The following is a 9876-nucleotide window of genomic DNA, read 5'->3' as shown; positions in this document are numbered from 1 at the left end:
AACTAATCATCATGGCAATTTGCACGGAAGTATGTCCATAGGAATGTGGAAACTGTACCGCCTCCCATTGATATCTTGGCAGTCCTTATTATTCTCTTATATTTGATCCTTCTTATTATTCTCTTATATTTGATCCTCCATCCTAATGATCTTTGATATTTTAAGCTTTATATTTATCGTTCTAAGCTGACCTGTTTTCTTTGGGTCGTGATGTTACTCCTGTGATAATTTTTTTTTTAATTAATCACTTCAATACTTAGACTATTTTGTATTTTTGTTCTTGCAGCTACAAGCTTATTCCATTAAGGAGTTACTGAAGGCTAATATGTAACCCTGCAGTTCTTACCTTTTTGGATGTTTGTTTGTTTGTTTTTTTCTTATCTTGGTGGACCATTAAAAAATATGTTGAATCCGTGGACAAGTCATTATTTTGTCTGGTCGATACCACATAAAAATTGAACAATTCATGGAAATTCTTGCTAGCGAATGACACAAATAAATAAGAGGATATACTGCTTCTTTAACGACGACTATTCTTTGTACAACAAAGCTCTAAAGGAAAGTGGGGGAAGAAAAGTAGGAAGAGTGGGAAAAGATGAAAGAAATGTGAAACCCGAAATAGAAAAGGCACTTATAAACTGTATAATCGACTCTCATGGGATAGGGAAGGAAAGTGAGACAATTGTAAAGAGAGCTGAGAAAAGAACAAGGCGAATGAGGGAAAGGGAACGAATATGAGACACCTGTGAAAAAGTTGATGAAAGGTGAAGGAGGAGGATGTTGTTGGGAAAGAACTTGGGGCATTGAGAAAAAAGGTGAAGGACAGAAGGTGGTAGGAAGAAGGGAGCAAAGATGTTCACTGGACAGAGGTTGCGGCAAATCTGAGTGTGTTTCTTTGTCACTAGAGATTGTATATGTGACTGAGTGATGGAGAGGGCCTATCGAAGTTCAGTTACCACATCCAACATAGATCGGTGCTGTCTCTATTGCCAGTATTATAGAGAACCCAGAATTATTGAGGCATGTTAGGGGAAATGGTGAGAGCTGTCAAAGCAAGATCATCAATTTTGCGATAAGACCCAAAAAAAGAGGAATAAAATTTGAAAATCATTATTAGATTCCAACTTTCTGTGAACCACTGGGACGTAAAGCCATGGAGCACAGGTTAAAAACCCCTGAGCCCCTGACAGAAGTTCGAAATTTAAAAAATAAAAATCCACAGACAGGAAGATTATAACAGTGAGTACTGCATTCTAGGCAAGGAGCAAAAGGAAGATAATGTCAGGGTGAACAGTGAAGAAATGGTGGACGGGGGAGCATAAAAGAGAACAGTTGTTTTAGACAGTAGTATCACGAATTAATTAAATGGTTTTTAAGCTTTGGTGGGGGGGGGGATAAGCTGAAAGGGAAAGTATGGTGAAAAAAACGGAAGAGAACTAAGTACAATCATGAGAGAGAGAGAGAGAGAGAGAGAGAGAGAGAGAGAGAGAGAGAGAGAGAGAGAGAGAGAGAGAGAGAACAGCCCCAAAAGCGAAGAGTGTGAGGCGAGAGTGGGAAAATGAGAGTCAACAAAATGACGGGCGATCAGCTGATGGAAGTAAACAAGAGCTCAGACAGTGAGTCGAGGGTGGTGGTGATGATGATGTGAGAGTGAAGATTGGATTGTTGTTTTTGACGTTGTGATGGTGGAGATTTGGTGAAAATTGTGATTATGACTGTGGTATTAGTGGTGATGGTGAGTGACTATGATTCTGGCAATAGCTGTGTTGATGGAATTTTTGCTGTGGTGACGGTGGTCGGAGGGTGAAAAATGTGGTGGGATAACAACAATTGTGCTGCAACTGATACAGAAACTGTGCTTTTGGTGATGAATGTAGATATGGTGATGGGAAAAGATGGGAAAGATTGTATTTGTGGTAATGGTGATGGAAAGTGAAAACTCTAAGTAATGTGTGGTGATGATTGGAAATGGTGATATTGGTGATGGTGATGAATTGTTGCTCTCGTAAATAAGAATGTAGTGATGGATGGTGAAGATTGTTGATGAAGTGGAGGTGTTGGATGGCGAGGATCGTGAATATTGCTGTCGTGGTGGTGGTTGTGGTGGGGTGATGAATATTGACGATGATTAGGTTGTGTTGGTGGCGGAGACGGAAGTATGGCAGTTTTTATTGAAGTAAGGGTGTGGTGAAGATAAAGGTGCTGTCGGTGTGGTAATGGTGGCTTTGAAGACTGTGGCTATAGCAGTGGTGGGATGGTACAGATTGTGGTTGTTTTACGTATGAGTACATATGAAGTACTGATAACTGTAGGCCACTGACTCATAATGACGATATTTGCTGGGGGAAAAGTAAATTTTACCAAAGAACTAACACTTGTGAGAAAAAGTAATAAAGAGAAAAATGCTCTCCCACGCTCACCACAACTTCCGGGGATTGTGCAAGGAAAAAAGCAGATGCCGTTACTGTTAAAAAGGAACAAGATCATTTTTATGAGAAAGCCAGATGAGGAAATGAACTTGCGTGCTACTGGTGGTTGTGGTAGTGCTAGTGTATATTAGGCTTGCAATACTTGTGAATATAGTTAACGACATGAGTGCGATTTTGGTGACGGTAGTAATAGTGTGGGCTGGTTTTTGTGGTTGTAATAGTGACGAATGTGAATATGGCGGTGAGGTTGATTTTGATGGTGCTGTGGGTGGAGATGGTAGTTGTTATGGTGATACTGGATGATAACTGTTGTTAGAGGAGGTTGTTAGAGGGAAAGTGATGACATGAATGTTACTGGTTTCGTATCGAGTCGTAATAGTGATTATGTGCACTGTATTATATTAACGGAAATGTTGATCATGGTGGCTGATAGTTGTAACAGTGACAGCCTGTGGTTGTGATCGTGATGATGGTGATGATGATGATGGTTGCCAGCATAAAATCACCAAACATTACCCATAATATAATCGCCTGGCAGCATCCAAATAAATTCGTTTTTTTCTCTTTTTTTTTTTTTTTTAGAAAACTATATTCTGAATCCCAAAGAATTCCTGTCGCCCTAATTCATTCACTCTGATAATGTATTTTTTCTATTATTCTTGCTATTTTCAGACGACTTCATTCAACTTTAGAGATATTTTTTGAAGCAGAAGTGTTAACTATAACCGTGGCTAACCCCTTCACTACTAGATACTTGTTCTAAGTGGAAAGATGATCGTCTGGTGGTGGCAAGAACAAGATATATAATTACCTCATCTAAATGAAGGGGGTTAACCTGTTGAAAGTAATAGCTGAATTAACGAAGGAGGTAGAGGAGCTTTAGTTGTCACAGTGGTGAAGATGAGAGTGATGACCAAAATACTGCATGTATCGATTGTCACGGGGTTTTTGAGAGTATGCATTATTAAAGAATAATATTCAATAATACTTGAGAACAGGGACAAAGAATTGACTTGTGAAAATCAAGCAATGATTACTTTATGCCGGCTTACTTCGCCGATTCTCTAAGGACGAGAATTTATAAACTTTCTCAACAGTACACAACAGAGACTAATTACTCACACGTGCTGTTTATTGGTACTGTTAGCCTCTGGAGAAAGTGACTCCACCCCTGACAATCAATAACTAATGCTATGAACGATAAACAGGTTCTTGCTGGTGCAATTAACTCCTGGTTGCACAATGGATTTTAAGCTTAATAAAAAGGACTGGGCTAAGTACCAGTTGTGAATAATGCAAAGCATTTATGCAAACTAGGGGCTATAAGTGAAATAAGCTTGTGGAGAAGTAAAACACGAGTTTACATTACATTAAGCTCAAAAGAAAAGAACTGTAAATTTACTGATTACAATGAAATAAATTTACATTACATGCGTCTCAAATGACTTCAAAATAACAAAGAGAATGCACTCACTCGCTCACTCAAAAAATAAACTCTTAAATCAAGGAAAAACGAAAAGAAATACCGGTCAGAGAGTGGGCTAAGCAAAATGGACTGGGTGTCGTTGCTGAGGAAGGACGCTGCCACACGCGCTAAACCTCTCAGCGGCTCACACTAGGTGGGAATTCAGGAATTCACTGGACAACGGCGGCACTGCTCCACACTGGGCCCATCGAACCTGCTTCCACGGCACTCAAATCCTGACTAAGATCAAATTGTGAGAGAGAGAGGGGAGAGTGGGCTGCAATTGGTAACGGCTTAACGAATTTAGTGTGATCGATACACACTCACACTAAATCACTCAGTGGAGGTGCTAATGTCGCCCACAAAGACAATCACTTATGAAACAGTGAAAAATGGTTCTGAAAACACTCCTGATTGGGTGAATACGTGGCGGTTGACTGAGTGATACATACTGGGATTCCACTAGAATTCGCGGTTTCCCACCAAGTTCAATGTCACGAGTTTATTTAAATAGAAAATCGCGCCGACTCGTGACATCGATGCTAATAGTTATAATGACTGGCATGGAAAAAAAATATACTATTTATTAGTGTATCATTTTCGGCAACATGCCCTATACCGTTGCATGAGATTTAGCCTGTGTGTGTGTGTGTGTGTGTGTGTGTGTGTGTGTGTGTGTGTGTGTGTGTGTGCGTGAGTGCGTGCGTGTGTGTGTGTGTGTGTGTGTGTGTGTGTGTGTGTGTGTGTGTGTGTGTGTGTGTGTGTGTGTGCACTTGCGTGCGTGCACGCGCTTAATCTCCTCTTAAGCCATTTGATGAATGTGAATGAAACTTCCCAGATGAATTCGTCCAGTTACCGGGAAGGTCTTTAACTATTACACAGATCTCTGTCTATCTATTCGAAACTATAGCCAGACTCTATAATCCTGTAAGGGGTGGTCGTTTGTCTTTGAGTAAGTACTTTTGCGGGGAGGGATACTAGCCCTCCGCTAGCCCACTTGTTGACACGTACAGAACACGTGTGGGTTGGTTATATGGTTACCACGCAGCGTTGTAAATGGTTTCCTGGCTTACAGGAAACCATTAGGCTTATCGCTCAGTGTAAAACCACCTGAAAGGGAAAGAACAGTAATAAAAAGCAACAGTAAACATGGGAGGAACAGGATGAGAGGAGGGTAGACACAGAAAAGGAATGATAAAAATGGAGTAAGAAGTAGACAGCACAATATCAAGTGAGTGGATCCAACCATTATTTTTAGGAGAGATAGCCCCCTCGCCGAATTAAAAACTCTCAGAGAGACTGAGAGTTTTTAACTACATGTCGTACAATGGACTTTTATCTGTAATGCAATATGTGGGGAGCATTATCCTCCTCCCCCCCCAAGGATTCTTAGGGGTTTAGTATCAGAAATAAAAGTCAACACATGGACTTCAGCGAAACTTATGTCTGTTCCTTTGGTTCCTGGATAATATCTTCCCATGTATAGAATTTTGCACCATTATTTTCTGAGGGTCAGCTCCCCATCCAAAACATATAAAAGAGGGAAAGGGGGGCAGATATTACTTTGATATTGTAGTATATGTTAAACAATGGACTGTCATCCGCATTGTGACATTTGAGGAGTGCAACCCCCCTCCTCAGTGAATCTTGGGAGCCAACCCCCTCCCAAAATTGAATATGGGAAGGATCGGAATGATGCTACCCAGATGAGTTAGTCTGGTCACTCTGAAGAGCTGACACTATATACAATTTTCCAAGCACGATTTTTTTTTTTTTGGGGGGGTGAGTTCCTTCATTAAACAAAAAATTATCTTGTATAGTGAAAGGAGGGTAGATATGGCTTTGATATTTTAGTACATGTCGTACAGTGGACTTTCATTCGTAATGCTAAATTTTTGGAGCGTGACCTTTCCCTTTCATTCTTGAGTGGTCAACTCCTCTCTCAAAAATAAAAACGATCAGATGCAGGTGAAACTCGGCTCATGGATATCAGTGAAATCGACATACATACCGCAGGGTTGGGTATGCAGCTTCAATGTTTTCTCTGATTGCACAGTATAAAACGCCACCTCTAATTTATTACTATGGTCATAATCAACATACATACATACATACTTATACCTAGGTTTTTTGCTCCTAGGGAAGTACTCGAAACAGGACTACACACTCACCAAATTACTCATCCATACACACACATTTATTCGTATCTTAGTCCCTAAGGGAAGAACGGACCATCCCTCACCGCACATCATCGCACCACATCGCGCAGTGTAATGCGATGATTTCCGCAGCAGGACCCGACAGCAGAGCAGGTTTGCCCCTGTCACATCATAATGGACCCATCCCCTTCTTCGCACCTGACTGGATCAGTTGACCAGACCAGATATGGGAGAACATCCCGACGGGACCGCGGCACCATTTACGCATTCACAGTTTCTCTCCATTCATCCCTGTTACACGCAGCCACTGTTCCTTGCTCTCCAGACATCTCTCTGACATCTAACGCTCTCTTCACACTATCCATCCGTCCTATTCGTGGTCTCAATTCTTTCACCAATCGCTCTTCATCCATTCTCCCCATACGCCCAAACCACCGCATACAGCCTATGAACATACAGCCTATTAGTGATGCTACTGATAATACTATGGTGAATGTTGATTATTAAGTTCTGTGATGTATAGTGACATTTAGTGTCTATCTATATACCTAGGCTGCTTTTCCCAAGGAAAGGGAGGTAGCGGAGATAGGACGACACACTCCCAATTTACTTATCCACTCAAACACATTCATGATTTGGTATAATTTTGGGAATACGAGAAAACTGATTAGATGACGACAATGGACCTAATTATCTACAGAGACGATGAGCAGCTGACAGGGGTGGTGGGGAGGGGTGGGGCAGAGAGGTCAACCAAGATGGCTGTCGAGAAGATAAGGAAAGGGATAATGCTGCGATCGTTTATGGTGATGGTGGGAGACAAAGTTACGGTCGGGGAGAGGAGGAAGAAATAGCGGAAAGTGAAGAGTAGATTGTTATGGTAATGAGTAAGGAGAATGGACGCCGCCAACCTTCCTCCGCCCAATCCCTTCGCTCTCAAAAAAGAAATCTCTCTCTCTCTCTCTCTCTCTCTCTCTCTCTCTCTCTCTCTCTCTCTCTCTCTATATATATATATATATATATATATATATATATATATATATACTGTACATATATGCATACTAATATATACATGTATAGATAGACAGATATATAGACAGAAAGATATATGAGAGTGAGAAAAATAGAGAACTCTGGGCTTGAGGGGGGAGGGGAGGAAAGAGGACTGTGATGATCGAAATATGATTGTAAAATGTGAGTAGTGTAAACTGGGAACATCAGGAAATGAGAATGATTGGAAGGAAACCTGTTGGTGAATAATTTAACCTCTAAAGACGTCATTTTTCTAAAGCTATGTTCCACCCCAGTCGCAATTCCGGGTCAAGTTTTCAGTGGTTACCAAGGTAAAATTTTTTCTTACAGATTTCAAGAGCTTGAATTTACACACCTGCAAATGTCAGTCTCAGAGTCCTAGGTCTAATCGTTACCACAAAACCGCCCGTCAAAGATTATAAAAGTTCCCCCGCACGGTAAGAGAAAAAACAGAAATTATTGGCAGAAACTTACTTTCCGCTAGAGAACCATACCAAAATCAATGAAATCAATGTTAAACATGTTTCTATTAATGAAACTAGGTGTAAGAGTCAGCATGAGAGTAAAAAAAAAAAAAAGGATAATTTCTTTTCCCCAAACTCTAAAAATTCGGCAGATTCCTAATTTACGCTAAACAACCTTACCAAAGTCAATGAAATCAGTATAAAATATGTTTCTTATGATGAAACTAGGTGCAGGAGTCAGCAACAGAGGAAAAAAAAATGGCGAGAGTAGACGCACAGGCTGATCATGGCAGGGAAATTACCGAGTCATAATATTAGGGACACAGGATAGGGAGGGAGGAAGGTGGAGGTGGGGTGATGGATCTCTGGTGGGCATGAGGGGGGATGAGGCACCCCCAGTGCAGGGCAGGTGGTGTGGGGGGTATTATGGTGGGAGGAAACACACATAAAGCAATCATAGCAGGGAAACTGCAACATCATTTGATATAAAGGGAGGGTGGAAGGAGGTGGAGGAGGGATGGTTCAGGGCGGGGGGAGGGGGGTATGAGACATCCATCCATGGTAAGTGGAGAAGTGGCTGGGGGGAGGGTCCCTCGAGAGACTAGGTGAGGGGGCGGGATCTTCCTCCCCACCACATAATCCCCTAGTTCTGATTGGGAAGGAACCAATTACATTATAAAAGGGGCTGACATAGTGCTCGGCAGTTTTTGACAGACGATCATCAATCGTAGGACTCTACATGGCAAACTTGCAAACTGACAGTCGTCAGTCACAGTACTTAAGGGGTTAACCCTTCCCTCATACCGTAGCACATACTTTAAATTTGTTCTCATCTCCGGATGAACTGATTCTGCATAGACTTTAGAAATGGAGAAAATAAACAGAACCTTCAGTAACTTCTTTATTACAAAACGTATACACTGAAACTAAATATAATCTTATCAGTATAAATTACATAAAATTACATCCTTGGCCAGAAGAGACTAAGCAGGTAAAAATAAAAAAATGAGGACATAAGGGAGGAGATGGAGAGTGGTAGCAAGAGCATGATAAGAAAAAAGTACAAGGGAGAGAGAGAGAGAGAGAGAGAGAGAGAGAGACAGATAGACAGACAGACAGACAGAGCAGAGAGAGAGAGAGAGAGACAGACAGACAGACAGACAGGCAGAGCAGAGAGACAGAGAGAGAGAAAGACAGAGAGACAGAGAGATGGGAAATTGTCTAGACTGTAGGCCAGCCTCCCTCCCCCATTGGGATTTTTGAAGACCGAATATTTCTCAAACCCTTGTTTATTTAGTTCTCGAAATCAAGTGGTCTGCAAAAAAATCTGTTGGTGGGTGTGGCTGTGGGCGACATTTTATTACTATTGCGGTACCTCATATATGTCTGGGAACAATATGTTTTGGTGAAGCTCATAAATGCCTGATCATTAGCAAACAATTATTTTTAATTGTTGGACAATAGAACAGTGAGTGATAATAGAAAAATACATCACGGTCTATGTGCTGACCATGCTGAATCTGCACCAGTCTCATCCAGGTGCAGAAGACATTTTCATGCAAAATGGCTTGTGTCAACAGAACCAGTATTTCCTCATCTAGGAATGCACGAGATATTACTACTGAACCAACAATAATTGATATGCAAAATGTCATGACGGCATCGTCGGATTTAGCAGAAACCATGACCTGACACTCTAGAATAACTTACTTTCAAGCAACCAGGGAGATAGCTGAAATGGACAGCTCAGAAAACCTCTCACACAAGGATGTCAGGTCAGCAGAAATCGCCCATAGTGAAGAGGACTCATGCAAAGTGGTTGAGGCAATATCCAATTTTATTAATCCCTTCACTGTTAGAAACAAGGATGTCCTGGATTGCCTTTCATCTGGAGTACCAGCTATCATGGAGAGAACAAGATCTGTCAGTAGATAAAGTGGGAAAGGATGCACACAAACCATTTGTCAAGGAGAAGCTCATTGACAAATGAAAGAGCTTCAATGCACTAGTAAAGATGTATAAGCTCAAAACATTCACATAGCTTCCTAAAGCTGTCAAGGTAACTGTGTTAGCCAAGAAGACCAAGCAAATAACAGCAGTATGGAATTTGTTTGCCCAGCTCGTTCTGCTTGCCCTGCCGCATGACATTAGCATGAAAAGAGTACTTAGCTATCCCTTGGGTGCAGTGCCTTGGACACTGGCTACCAGTCATAACATTCCTGTTAATACAGACAAATGACAACTGATGTATTGTATGTGCTAGAAGATGACTCACACCATTCAGACAAACCAAATGAAGATCATGTCACTTACATCATTAATGGCAG

This window comes from Coenobita brevimanus, chromosome 14 (genome assembly GCF_032717465.1).
Source record: "Coenobita brevimanus isolate Jiangsu-jjx chromosome 14, ASM3271746v2, whole genome shotgun sequence".
Lineage (NCBI taxonomy): Eukaryota > Metazoa > Arthropoda > Malacostraca > Decapoda > Coenobitidae > Coenobita > Coenobita brevimanus.
The sequence above is the reverse complement of the archived record's forward strand: the minus strand, read 5'-3'. Positions refer to the sequence as shown.